The 13,719-nt window shown below is 46.3% G+C and overlaps 1 long non-coding RNA gene across 1 annotated transcript in view; it reads right to left on the bottom strand.

The window, feature by feature from the left end:
• The window catches only part of LOC130295249 (uncharacterized), a 38,062-nt gene extending 24,560 nt beyond the window's left edge, over positions 1-13,502 (bottom strand). The window contains exon 1 of the long non-coding RNA XR_008848752.1: positions 13,407-13,502. This is a non-coding gene — a long non-coding RNA (uncharacterized LOC130295249). The remainder of the gene's footprint in view (positions 1-13,406) is intronic.
• Between the last annotated feature and the right edge of the window lie 217 nt (positions 13,503-13,719).

Here is a 13,719-nt window from a genome sequence, read left to right as displayed (position 1 = left end):
TTCGTGTTGTCATCCGCGGGTCAGACAGGGAGATCCCATATAATCGTCCTATAACCCATCGTCCTGTGATCTTATAATCCTTCCATTATCTTGTCTCGGCTCCGTTCCTTCCATCACAACAAAAGGTTTGGAGCTTTTTTTACGCTGAAGATTCGCACAGGTTAATCCTCACTCGTCTTCATTCACCTCCGAAAATCACAACAAGTCACATGACCGGACAGGTGACGGCCTTACATGAGCTCCGCACACTCCTCTCCTCAAATACTCTGTGCTGCTGGGTTATTGTTCCCCATCGCACCAGATCGCTGGCTCACACAGTTTTCAGCGTACTCTTATTAAATCAGTGTTTCCCAACAAGGGTGCCTCCAGCTGTTGCAAAACTACAACTCCCAGCGTGTCCAGACAGCCAATGGCTTTGTCTGTTATTTGAGTGTTGTGGCGGTATTAGTTTTATTGTCTGGCAGCATTACTTGGACACTCTATGGCACTATAAAGCTCTGGGGTGTTGTGGTGGTATTTTCTGTATTGTATGGTGTTATTTATGGTGGTAATATCTGGGCAGGAAGTTGTGTAGACCTCTCACTGTCAATTTGTTTTTGTCTCAGCAGCTCCCTGGCTCCTCCCACTCTTCTAAGACAACACCTCATCCTCTGCTGTCTCAGGAGGCGTGGCTGGATTTTGTCTCTGAGCTCTAGCCCCACCCCCTGAGTGATGTCATCCCCTCTGATCAGCCCCTCCAGCTACACCTCCATCTCCCTGTCATATACACATATACACACATACATTTTAGGCTGTGTTCACACGGCATTTTATTGGCAGTACTGTTGTGCCCCTTTTTGCCACACAAATGGCTGAAAGTGTGGTAAAAATGGTGTGTTAACAACATGGCGGCGCTATGACGGTACCGCCAATAATACACCACATGTGAACACAGCCTTAGGATGAATGAGGTGTGGTTACAGCATGCTGCTTTGTGCTAAACAATGCCACAGGCAGAGGAGCAGACAGGGAATGGGTACAGCAGGTGCTGCAGTCTCACCTTGTTATAGTCTGCTGTGAATTGAGATGTTCTGCAACGGTTCTGGTTGGGGAACTGACAGGGTGCGAGGACTGTAGGAAGAACTGAGGGAAAGCAATGCATTCTGGGAATTGTAGTACCGAGCAACAGCTTAACCAGGAAGTACAGGACGAAGAAGTGTTGTGGATTTTCCTCTTGCAAACGCTGCATTGCTTGGCTGCATCCAGTGTTTCCCAACCAATGTGCCTCCAGCTATTGCAAAACTACAACTGCCAGCATGTGTTTAATTTTTCTGAAAGCTGTTCCATTTCCCTGCAGCGCCTCCACAGGGCAAGTGAAGCATTACACAGTTCCTACAGAAAAAAAAAAAATAAATAAATCTATGTTCAAGATGTCCAACCTGCGGCCCTCCAGCTATTGCAAAACTACAACTCTCAGCATGCCCGGACAGCCGTTGGCTGTCCGGGCATGCTGAGAGTTGTAGTTTTGCAACAGCTGGAGGCACACCGGTTAGAAAACGCTGTTCTTGCAGTATAATTTTCTCCTAGGGTCTGAAATAGTTAAACCAAAGTGGTATTTCAGTGGTTTTTGTTCTGTAGCTACGTAATGTTCCCCTACAGGTAAATCCCAAGTATTCCAATTTGCACAATGAAAGTCGGAGGATAATCCCCATTATGTGGAGCCGCAGGAACAGGGCGATCGCTTAGATACTAAGACATTCCTGGCGTCCTTTGAAGCCAGATGTGTGCCCCCTGAGAGATTAGTCATAATAACCGCACAGAAAATGGGTAATACTCCCATTATTGTCAATGGGAAATATCACGGGGCGCCATATAGTGGTTGTTTCCCACTCGCGTGAAGTCATTTCTGGGGCATCTGTGTCTCCCAGAGCAGTGGTCTCCACACTGTGGACCTCCAGATGTTGAATAACTACAACTCCCAGTAAGCAATGCAATAGCTGGAGGGCCACAGGTTGGACAACTAGAGCATAGATAATTTTTTGAATTTCAGTAAGAACTGTGTAATGCTTCATTTGCCCTGTGGAGGCGCTGCAGGAAAACTGAACACTTGCAGGAAAACTGAACACATGCCGGGCATGCTGGGAGTTGTAGTTTTGCAATAGCTGTAGGGCCGCAGGTTGGACACCTTGGGCATAGATAGCTTTTGAATTTCAGTAAGAACTGTGTAATGCTTCATATGCCCTGTGGAGGCGCTGCAGGGAAATTGAACACTTGCAGGAAATTGAACAAATGCAGGGCATGCTGGGAGTTGTAGTTATGCAATAGCTGGAGGGCTGCAGGTTGGACAACTAGGGGATACATAGTTTTTTTTAATTTCAGTCGGAACTTTGTAATGCTTTATTTACCCTGTGGAGTCGCTGCAGGGAAACTGAACACATGCAGGGCATGCTGGGAGTTGTAGTTTTGCAAGTGCTGGAGGACTGAAGGTTGGACAACTAGGGCATAGATAGTTTTTCTCTAATTTCAGTAAGAACTGTGTAATGCTTACTGAAATAAAATAAAAAAAACTATCTATACCCTAGTTGTCCATCCTACGGACTTCCAGCTACTGCAAAACTACAATTCCCAGCATGCCCGGACAGCTGTTGGCTGTTGGCATGCTGGGAGTTGTAGTTTTGCAATAGGTGGAGGGCCGCAGGTTGGACACCTAGGATCTATGTAATGCACAGACATGATATGTAAACCAGACGCCCCCTTCTCATACGGAGGAGCCGCCTCTCAATAGACCATTGTTGCGCAGATATTTAAATAATTAACAAGCCCTCAATTATATTCTGCCCTCAAACGCTTCCTAACCAGATCCAAAGTATTTCTGAAGCCGTTCCAAGCCAAGAGCACAAAGCCTCCCATTCACCAGATGAATTGTTCTTACGAGTTACTGTCGCCTAATAACACGTTACTTATTGACTTCGCTTGAAACGGATGAAATTAAAATTCTTAAATTGCCCCCTTTTTTTTTATTTCAGAAAGGGGTGTGTGGGAGAGGGATTAAAGTTCCAGTTTTATTGAAGATTCCAACATGCACAGCAGGACGAAAGGAGTATAAAAAACACCCGACGTGTTTTGAGGTTACTGGCACTTAGTCATAGTGTGTCTATGATTAAGAGCAAGTGAGCGCGAAACACGTCAGGTGTTCTCTGTGCTCCTATTCCAATAAAGCTGGAACTTTAATGGCTCTCCCCTGGTGCTGAACATTTTCGTTCTCTGTATCTCTGTACTTTGCTCCAATCAGCTTTCCCTCAACCCTGACCAATCTCCCTCTTCCCCCAGACATGATGCTGCCCCCACCATGATCACTGTAGGGATGGTATTGGGCAGGTGATGGGCAGTGCCTGGTTTCCCCCAGACATGATGCTGCCCCCACCATGATCACTGTAGGGATGGTATTGGGCAGGTGATGGGCAGTGCCTGGTTTCCTCCAGACATGATGCTGCCCCCACCATGATCACTGTAGGGATGGTATTGGGCAGGTGATGGGCAGTGCCTGGTTTCCTCCAGACATGATGCTGCCCCCACCATGATCACTGTAGGGATGGTATTGGGCAGGTGATGGGCAGTACCTGGTTTCCTCCATACATGATGCTGCCCCCACCATGATCACTGTAGGGATGGTATTGGGCAGATGATGGGTAGTACCTGGTTTCCTCCAGACATGATGTTGTCCCCACCATGATCACTGTAGGGATGGTATTGGGCAGGTGATGGGTAGTACCTGGTTTCCTCCAGACATGATGCTGCCCCCACCATGATCACTGTAGGGATGGTATTGGGCAGGTGATGGGTAGTACCTGGTTTCCCCCAGACATGATGCTGCCCCCACCATGATCACTGTAGAGATGGTATTGGGCAGGTGATGGGCAGTACCTGGTTTCCCCCAGACATGATGTTGTCCCCACCATGATCACTGTAGGGATGGTATTGGACAGGTGATGGGCAGTACCTGGTTTCCTCCAGACATGATGCTGCCCCCCCCCATAATCACTGTAGAGATGGTATTGGGCAGGTGATGGGTAGTACCTGGTTTCCCCCAGACATGATGTTGTCCCCACCATGATCACTGTAGGGATGGTATTGGGCAGGTGATGGGCAGTGCCTGGTTTCCCCCAGACATGATGCTGCCCCCACCATGATCACTGTAGGGATTGTATTGGGCAGGTGATGGGCAGTGCCTGGTTTCCCCCAGACATGATGCTGCCCCCACCATAATCACTGTAGGGATGGTATTGGGCAGGTGATGGGTAGTACCTGGTTTCCCCCAGACATGATGCTGCCCCCACCATAATTACTGTAGGGATGGTATTGGGCAGGTGATGGGCAGTACCTGGTTTCCCCCATACATGATGCTGCCCCCACCATGATCACTGTAGGGATGGTATTGGGCAGGTGATGGGCAGTACCTGGTTTCCCCCAGACATGATGCTGCCCCCACCATGATCACTGTGGGGATGGTATTGGGCAGGTGATGGGCAGTACCTGGTTTCCTCCAGACATGATGCTGTCCCCACCATGATCACTGTAGGGATGGTATTAGGCAGGTGATGGGCAGTACCTGGTTTCCCCCAGACATGATGCTGCCCCCACCATGATCACTGTAGGGATGGTATCGGGCAGGTGATGGGCAGTGCCTGGTTTCCTACAGACATGATGCTGCCCCCACCATGATCACTGTAGGGATGGTATTGGGCAGGTGATGGGCAGTGCCTGGTTTCCTCCAGACATGATGCTGCCCCCACCATGATCACTGTAGGGATGGTATTGGGCAGGTGATGGGCAGTGCCTGGTTTCCTCCAGACATGATGCTGCCCCAACCATGATCACTGTAGGGATGGTATTGGGCAGGTGATGGGCAGTGCCTGGTTTCCCCCAGACATGATGCTGCCCCCACCATGATCACTGTAGGGATGGTATTGGACAGGTGATGGGCAGTACCTGGTTTCCTCCAGACATGATGCTGCCCCCACCATGATCACTGTAGGGAAGGTATTGGGCAGGTGATGGGCAGTGCCTGGTATTCCCCAGACATGATGCTGCCCCCCACCATGATCACTGTAGGGATGGTATTGGGCAGGTGATGGGCAGTGCCTGGTTTCCTACAGACATGATGCTGCCCCCACCATGATCACTGTAGGGATGGTATTGGGCAGGTGATGGGCAGTACCTGGTTTCCCCCAGACATGATGCTGCCCCCACCATGATCACTGTGGGGATGGTATTGGGCAGGTGATGGGCAGTGCCTGGTTTCCCCCAGACATGATGCTGCCCCCACCATGATCACTGTAGGGATGGTATTGGGCAGGTGATGGGCAGTACCTGGTTTCCTCCAGACATGATGCTGCCCCCACCATGATCACTGTAGAGATGGTATTGGGCAGAGTCCTGGTTGTTCCTCCTTCCTCTTCCATGTAATAATTATGGAGGCCACTGTGGCTCTTGGGAACTTTCAGTGCAGCAGAAATGTTTTTGTCCCCTCTCCAGATCTGTATCTCCACCCAATCCTGTCTCTGAGCTCTACAGGCAGTTCTTTCTTCTCATGGCTTGGTGTTTGCTCTGATATACATTGTCAGCTGTGAGACCTTATATAGACAGGGCTGTGTCTTCCCAAATCCTGTCCAATCAGCTAAATTTACCCCAGGTGACTCCGATCAAGATGGAGAAATGGGAGGAGCCAGAGATAAACATCACGTGTCATAGCAAAGGGTCTGAATACTTATGTAAAGGCGAAATAAATGAGCAAATATTTATAAAATCTCTGGTTATCGTGGGATCCTGGGCTCAGTATTATAAGAAGTCAATGAATATTCAGTTTGTTATAATGTGCGGCCTCCATCATGAATAGGAGTCTTGTGTTCGGTCAGGACTCTGTTATCTTATCAGGATTCTGGCACTTTTATTGTTGGTTTTTAAGCCCTCAGCTATGTCAGGTATGTGCAGTAAAGAACCCCCCCCCCCTGTAAATAATCCCCCCCCCCACATACATCTAATGAAGCCGTCAATCATGTATCCCCCCCCACACACACACAACAGGTCCCTTACTATGTCCTATAATACCCTATACCCGACCATATTATATAGGATCCATAGATAACATAATTGTTACCGCCCAAGTGATCAATAGGATGAAGAATTGGATTTGTTGTATTTGGACCAGACCCAGACTAGACGCATGGGTTGCCCTGGTTTTAATGTCCTTGAGGCCATGATTGCCACAAGGAGACATCTTTGCATTGATCATTTCTCTGACCCCGCCTCTCTTCTGAGTGACAGCTGTAATGTCCAATCAGGAGCTAAAGCCCTTACTGAGACTTGAAATGAAGAACCAGGAAATGCTCAATGGAGAGACCTCTGGACACTTAACATGAAAGGCCCACCCACGGGGGGCAAGTAGAGAAAACGGGCATTACCCCTGACCAGGGGCAATAAAGGGACATTTATAGCTCTGGGTACTTAACATGAAGTGTCTGCCTCCTGGGCACTTAACATAAAGGGTCTGCATCTTAGGCACGTAACATGAAGGATCCATCTTCTGGGCATTTAACATGAAAGATCTGCCTTATGGGCAGGTTACATGAAGGGTCTTGCTCCTGGGCACTGAACATGAAGGGTCTGCTTCTTCTTGGGCACTGAACATCAAGGGTCTGCCTCCTAGGCACTTAACATGAAAGATCTGCCCCATTGGCACTCAAGGTGAAGGTCTGCCTCATGGGACTTAACATGAAGGATCTGCTTCCTGGGCACTTAACATGAAGGTTTTACCTCCTGTTCCCTTAATATAAAGGATCCGCTTCCTGGACATTTAACATAAAAGGTCTGCCCCTGGAAACTTAACATGAAGGGTTTACATCCTGGGCACTAACATGAAAGGTCTGCCTCCTGGGCACTTAATATGAAGGATCCGTCTCCTAAGCACTTAATATGAAGGATTTGCCTTTTGGGCACTTAACATGAAGAGTCTGCCTCCTGCGCCCTTAACATGAAGAGTCTGCCTCCCAGGCACTTAACATGAAAGATCTGCTTAACATGAAGGTTCCACCTCCCAGGCACTTAACATGAAAGATCTGCTTAGCATGAAGGGTCCGCCTCCCAGGCACTTAACATGAAAGATTTGCTTAACATGAAGGGTCCGCCTTCCTGGCACTTGACATGAAAGATCTGCTTAGCATGAAGGGTCCGCCTCCCAGGCACTTAACAGGAAAGATCTGCTTAACATGAAGGGTCCGCCTCCCAGGCACTTGAAGTATCATCTCCTATTCACTTAATATGAAAGATCCAGCCTACTGGGCACAAAACATGAAATATACAGCTTCCTGAGCACATTACATAAAAGGTCTGCCACCTGGAAACATGAAGGGTTTACATCCTAGTCACTTACATGAAAGGTTCACCTCCTCTTCACTTAATATGAAGGATCCGCCTCCTGGGCACTTAACATGAAGGTTCTACCTCCTGTTTCCTTAATATAAAGGATCCGCTTCCTGGGCATAAAAGGTCTGCCCCTGGAAACTTAACTTGAAGGATTTACATGCTGGGGACTAACATGAAAGATTCGCCTCCTCTTCACTTAACATAAAAGAACCGCCTCCTGGGCACTTTACATGAAAGTTCTTCTTCCTGGGCACCTAACATGAAGCATTCACTTGCTGTTCAGTTAATGTGAAGGATCCATCTCCTGGGCATGTAACATAAAGGGTCTGCTTCTTGGGCACTTAACATGAAAGGTCCGCCTCCTGGGCACATAACATGAAGAGTCCGCCTCCTGGCACATAACATGAAGAGTCCGCCTCCTGGACAATAAAACTAAGTTTTCGTGGTCATGCAGCCTGCATGACCATCATTGGAGGCTTACACTGCAATGCCCAGCCTTTATATAAGGCTAAAAACAGGACAGTGGTCTCTAAACTGTGGACCTCCAGCTATTGCGAAACTACAAACTCCCAGCATGCCCGGACAGCCGTTGGCTGTCCGGGCATGCTGGGAGTTGTAGTTTTGAAACATCTGTAGGACCATAGTTTGGAGACCAATGATCTAGCAGCTCTGCTTGCCGTGATGGTCGCAGTATACACTGTATATACATTAGAGAGCATACAATAAAATATTCCAATGTGAATCTGGTTAACCCCTTATTGCCCAGAGACATCATCATTTTCCTTAATTACAGACTGGGGCTGAGACATTCAGGATTATTCTGTCCTCAGGGACCCCGGAATGTGACTTATTTTATCCTTTCCGTCCTTAGACGAGGATCCTAAATAATTAATTTAATTTTTTTTCAGTTGCTGATGTAATTCTTGGAGGTTATATAATCCGCCGAAGGCTGGAGAGAAGATCCCTTCTGTGTCTTCTGTCTTGTATCGTTGCTATAGGGGTTGTCCAGGATAAAAACTAAATTAAAAAAAAAGCTGCTGTTATCCAGAAACAGTGCCCCCCTCGTCTTCAGGTTTTTTGCAGAATAGCAAAATTGTGAATACTACACACAAACTGAGGACGGGGGTGGCAGTGGGTTTTTTTTGTTTTGTTTTTTGAAGAAAGCACCTATGTTTTTCTAATCCTGGATAACCCCAATTGCCCTAACCCATTAACCCTAACCCACTAACACTAACCCTCTGACCCCAACCCACTAAACTCTAGCCTTAACCCACTAACCCTAACTCTAACCCACTAACCCTAACTCTTACCCACTAATCCTAACTCCAACCAACTAACTCTATCCCAAACAGACTAACCCTACTAACCCTAACTCTAACCCATGAACCCTAACTCTACTTACCCCAAGCCACTAACCCTAACTCTAACCCATGAACCCTTACTCTACATACCCCAACCCACTAACCCTAACTCTATTAACCCTAACCCTACTAACCCTAACTCTAACCCACAAACTCTCACTTTACTTACCCCAACCCACTAACCCTAACTCTACTAACCTTGACTCTATCCCTCCAATCCTACTAACCCTACTAACCCAAACCCTATAACCCTAACTCTCCAACCCTAAACCTACTAACCAAAATCCTACTAAACCTAACTCTAACCCACTAAACCTAACTCTGCTAACCCACTACCCCAACCTTAACTCTGCTAACCCTAACTCTGCTTACACTAACTCTAGCCCACTAACCATACCAACCCTAACCCACTAGCCCAAACCTTATCCTGGCAAACCCTAACCCTTGTCACGATGCCGGCTGGCAGGAGGTGGATCCTCTGTGCCAGAGAGGGATGGGCGTGGACCGTGCTAGTGGACCGGTTCTAAGTCACTACTGGTATTCACCAGAGCCCGCCGCAAAGCGGGATGGTCTTGTTGCGGCGGTAGTGACCAGGTCGTATCCACTAGCAACGGCTCAACCTCTCTGACTGCTGAAGATAGGCGCGGTACAAGGGAGTAGACAGAAGCAAGGTCGGACGTAGCAGAAGGTCAGGGCAGGCAGCAAGGATCGTAGTCAGGGGCAACGGCAGGAGGTCTGGAACACAGGCTAGGAACACACAAGGGAACGCTTTCACTAGGCACAAGGGCAACAAGATCCGGCGAGGGAGTGCAGGGGAAGTGAGGTATATATATGGAGTGCACAGGTGAACACACTAATTAGAACCACTGCGCCAATCAGCGGCGCAGTGGCCCTTTAAATCGCAGAGACCCGGCGCGCGCGCGCCCTAGGGAGCGGGGCCGCGCGCGCCGGGACAGGACCGACGGAGAGCAAGTCAGGTACGGGAGCCGGGGTGCGCATCGCGAGCGGGCGCCACCCGCATCGCGAATCGCATCCCGGCTGAAGGCGGTATCGCAGCGCACCCGGTCAGTGGATCTGACCGGGGCGCTGTAGTAGCGAGGATGAGGCGAGCGCTCCGGGGAGGAACGGGGACCCGGAGCGCTCGGTGTAACAACCCTACTTACCCTAACTCTAACCTACTAATCCTCACCCACTAACTCTAACCTTAGCTTTACAACCCTAACCCATTATCCCTAACCTTAACCCTACTACCCCTTACCCACCAACCCAAACCCCCTAACGCCTTTAAGGCAAAGTTGAAGAAATACTGTATATGGGATGGGGTAAAGTATCGAAGAACATTGCACATAGCAAAACTAACCAGTTATATTGGTCTGTGGCAGTGGTCTCCAAACTGTGGCCCTCCCGATATTGGAAACCTACACCTCCAAGCATACCCAGACAGCGGCATGCTGGAGGTTGTAGTTTTGCATCATCTGGAGCCTAGGACCACTAATATTTTGTGTGCATGTCCTCCCCCCTGCAACATATAACAGAATCCATCAATCTAGCAAATATTGTTACCAAATAATATACGCACCTGCCAGCTCTTTCATAATAGTACTCTGGTTTTCCATTAAATACTACATTACTACAAAAAATACTCAAAATGCAAAAAATGAACATAAAACCAAATATCTGACTAGGCTAAATGTTCAAGTCAACAGCGTACAGAGGCGACTGTCGGGGGCGGCGGTGAAAGTATTACATGTATAGGAACAGACAGCTGCCCGGTCCCCTTCCAGCCACATCCTCAGCAGCGCTTTATTATGTTCCTATATATTTCAGGACATTTACAACCTCTGGCCATTGTCCCAGAGATTTGTTTCAGCAATTACATCAAGCTCCGGAGGAATAAAGTGAATACAGTCATTGTGATCAGATGGAATGGAATGGGCGCCGAAGTCTGTGAGCGCCCACTGCGAAGCTATGGTACAAATGTGCCAACCTATGCTGATATGTAGAGTCTATGCTCATATATAAAGTCTATGCTCATACACTGGGGATCAAAAGTTTGGGCCCCCCAGGTAAAAATCTGTATTAATGTGCATAAAGAAGCCAAGGACAGATGGAAAAATCTCCAAAAACCATCAAATTACAGATTAGACCTTCTTATAATATGTCAACAAAAGTTAGATTTTATTTCCATCATTTACACTTTCAAAATAACAGAAAACAAAAAAATGGCGTCTGCAAAAGTCTGGGCACCCTGCAGAGTTAATATCTTGTACTGCCCCCTTTGGTAAGTATCACAGCTTGTAAACGCTTTTTGTAGCCAGTCAAGAGTCTTTCAATTCTTGTTTGAGGTATCTTTGCCCATTCTTCCTTACAAAAGTCTTCCAGTTCTTTGAGATTTCTGGGCTGTCTGTCAAGCACTGCTCTTTTAAGGTCTATCCAGATTTTCAATTATGTTGAGGTCAGGAGATTGTGAAGGCCATGGCAAAACCTTCAGTTTACGCCTGATGTAATCCCCTGTGGATTTCGAGGTGTGTTTAGGATCATTATCCATTTGTAGAAGCCATCCTCTCTTTAACTTAAGGTTTTTCACAGATGGCATCAAGTTAGCATCCAAAATTTGCTGAAATGTTATTGAATCCATTTTTCCTTCTACTCTTGAGATGTTCCCTGTGCCACTGGCTGCAATACAACCCCAAAGCATGATTGATCCCCCCCCCCATGCTTAACAGTTGGACAGAGGTTCTTTTCATCAAATTCTGTTCCCCTTCTTCTCCAAACGTACCTTTGCTCATTCCGGCCAAAAATTAAAATTTTAACCTCATCGGTCCACAGAACTTGTTTCCAAAATGCATCAGGCTTGTCTATATGTTCATTTGCAAAGTTCAAACGCAGATTTTTGTGGTGAGGATGTAGAAGAGATTTTCTCCTGATGACTCTTCCATGAAGACCATATTTGTACAAGTATCTCTTTATAGTGGAATAGTGTACCACAACTCCAGTGTCTGCCAGATCTTTCTGGAGGGATTGTGCAGTCAAACGTGGGTTTTGAATTGTTTTTCTCACAATCCTGCGAGCTGTTCTGTCTGATATTTTTCTTGGTCTTCCAGATCTTGCTTTATCTTCCACTGTTCCTGATGACTGACATTTCTTAATTACATTCCGAACAGAGGATATTGACATCTGAAAACGTTTTGCTATCATCTTATAGCCTTCTCCAGCTTTGTGAGCGTCAACTATTTTCAGTTTCAGATTTCTAGACAACTGCTTAGAAGAACCCATGGTGCTGATTGTTGGGGCAAGGTCAGATGAGTCCGGGCATTTAAAACCTTTGAGATGGACATCACCCGGTCTTCCCAGATGATGATTGAGAACAATCCATGACCCTGGCAGGTCTCAGCTTTACAAAGGGGGCAGTGCATGCTATAAATTCTGCAGGGTGCCCAAACTTTTGCAGACGCCATTTTTTTGTTATTTTGAAAGTGTAAATGATGGAAATAAAATCTAACTTTTGTTGACATATTATAAGAATGTCTAATCTGTAATTTGATGCCTTTTGGAGATTTTTCCATCTTTCCTTGGCTTCTTTATGCACATTAATACAGATTTTTACCTGGGGTGCCCAAACTTTTTATCCCCACTGTATGTAGAATCTATGCTGATATGTAGAGTCTATGCTGATATGTAGAGTCTATGCTCATATGTAGAGTCTATGCTCATATATAGGAGTCTATGCTCATATGTAGAGTCTATGCTCATATGTAGAGTCTATGCTAATATGTAGAGTCTATGATAATATGTAGAGTCTATGCTCATATGTAGAGTCTATGCTCATATGTAGAGTCTATGCTCATATGTAGTCTATACTGATATGTAGAGTCTATGCTCATATGTAGAGTCTATGCTCATATGTAGAGTCTATGCTCAGAAGTAGAGTCTATGCTGACAAGTAGAGTCTATGCTCATATGTAGAGTCTATGCTCATATGTAGAGTCTATGCTGATATGTAGAGTCTATGCTCATATGTAGAGTCTATGCTGATATGTAGAGTCTATGCTCATATGTAGTCTATGCTCATATGTAGAGTCTATGCTGATATGTAGAGTCTATGCTCATATGTAGAGTCTATGCTCATATGTAGTCTATGCTCATATGTAGAGTTTATGCTCATATGTAGAGTCTATACTGATATGTAGAGCCTATGATGATATGTAGAGTCTATGCTCATAAGTAGAGTCTATGCTGATATGTAGTCTATGCTCATAAGTAGAGTCTATGCTCATATGTAGAGTCTATGCTCATATGTAGAGTCTATACTGATATGTAGAGTCTATGCTCATATATAGGAGTCTATGCTCATATGTAGAGTCTATGCTCATATATAGGAGTCTATGCTCATATGTAGAGTCTATGCTTATATGTAGAGTCTATGCTGATATATAGGAGTCTATGCTCATATGTAGAGTCTATGCTCATATATAGGAGTCTATGCTTATATATAGGAGTCTATGCTCATACTGTATACAGAAAAAATAGTCTCTGGATCTGGAGGATGACTAAATATGTCACCATGAAGCTCGGAGGTTCTGTTCCATACCTGGTGCATGCCCATGTGAAATGCTCTGCGTGTCCCGTGCCCTGGTGACTCACCGCAGCGTGATGTTATACAGGCAAGATCCCCCCAGGCCACGAGAGCGACTCTCTCCAGAACACTGTATACTTCTCTATGTTCCTACCGCTGCACCTGATAATCATATAAAATTATGTCATTAAGCCAAATCACTTCTATAAAATATATATATATATACATGGAAAATGCATGTACCCAGCTTTCCCAAAGAGCTCCAATATAGAGAAACCATCTATTCAGGAGACTGGGAAAGCTGGGTGGCAGGCTGTTCATAGTACAGGGCTCACAGAACTCCCCTCAACATTGTGTAATTTTTATATCATTGTTGCTTTT

Source organism: Hyla sarda, chromosome 11 (assembly GCF_029499605.1).
Source record: "Hyla sarda isolate aHylSar1 chromosome 11, aHylSar1.hap1, whole genome shotgun sequence".
In the NCBI taxonomy this organism is placed as follows: Eukaryota; Metazoa; Chordata; class Amphibia; order Anura; family Hylidae; genus Hyla; species Hyla sarda.
This window is presented reverse-complemented; position numbering and strand designations above follow the sequence as displayed.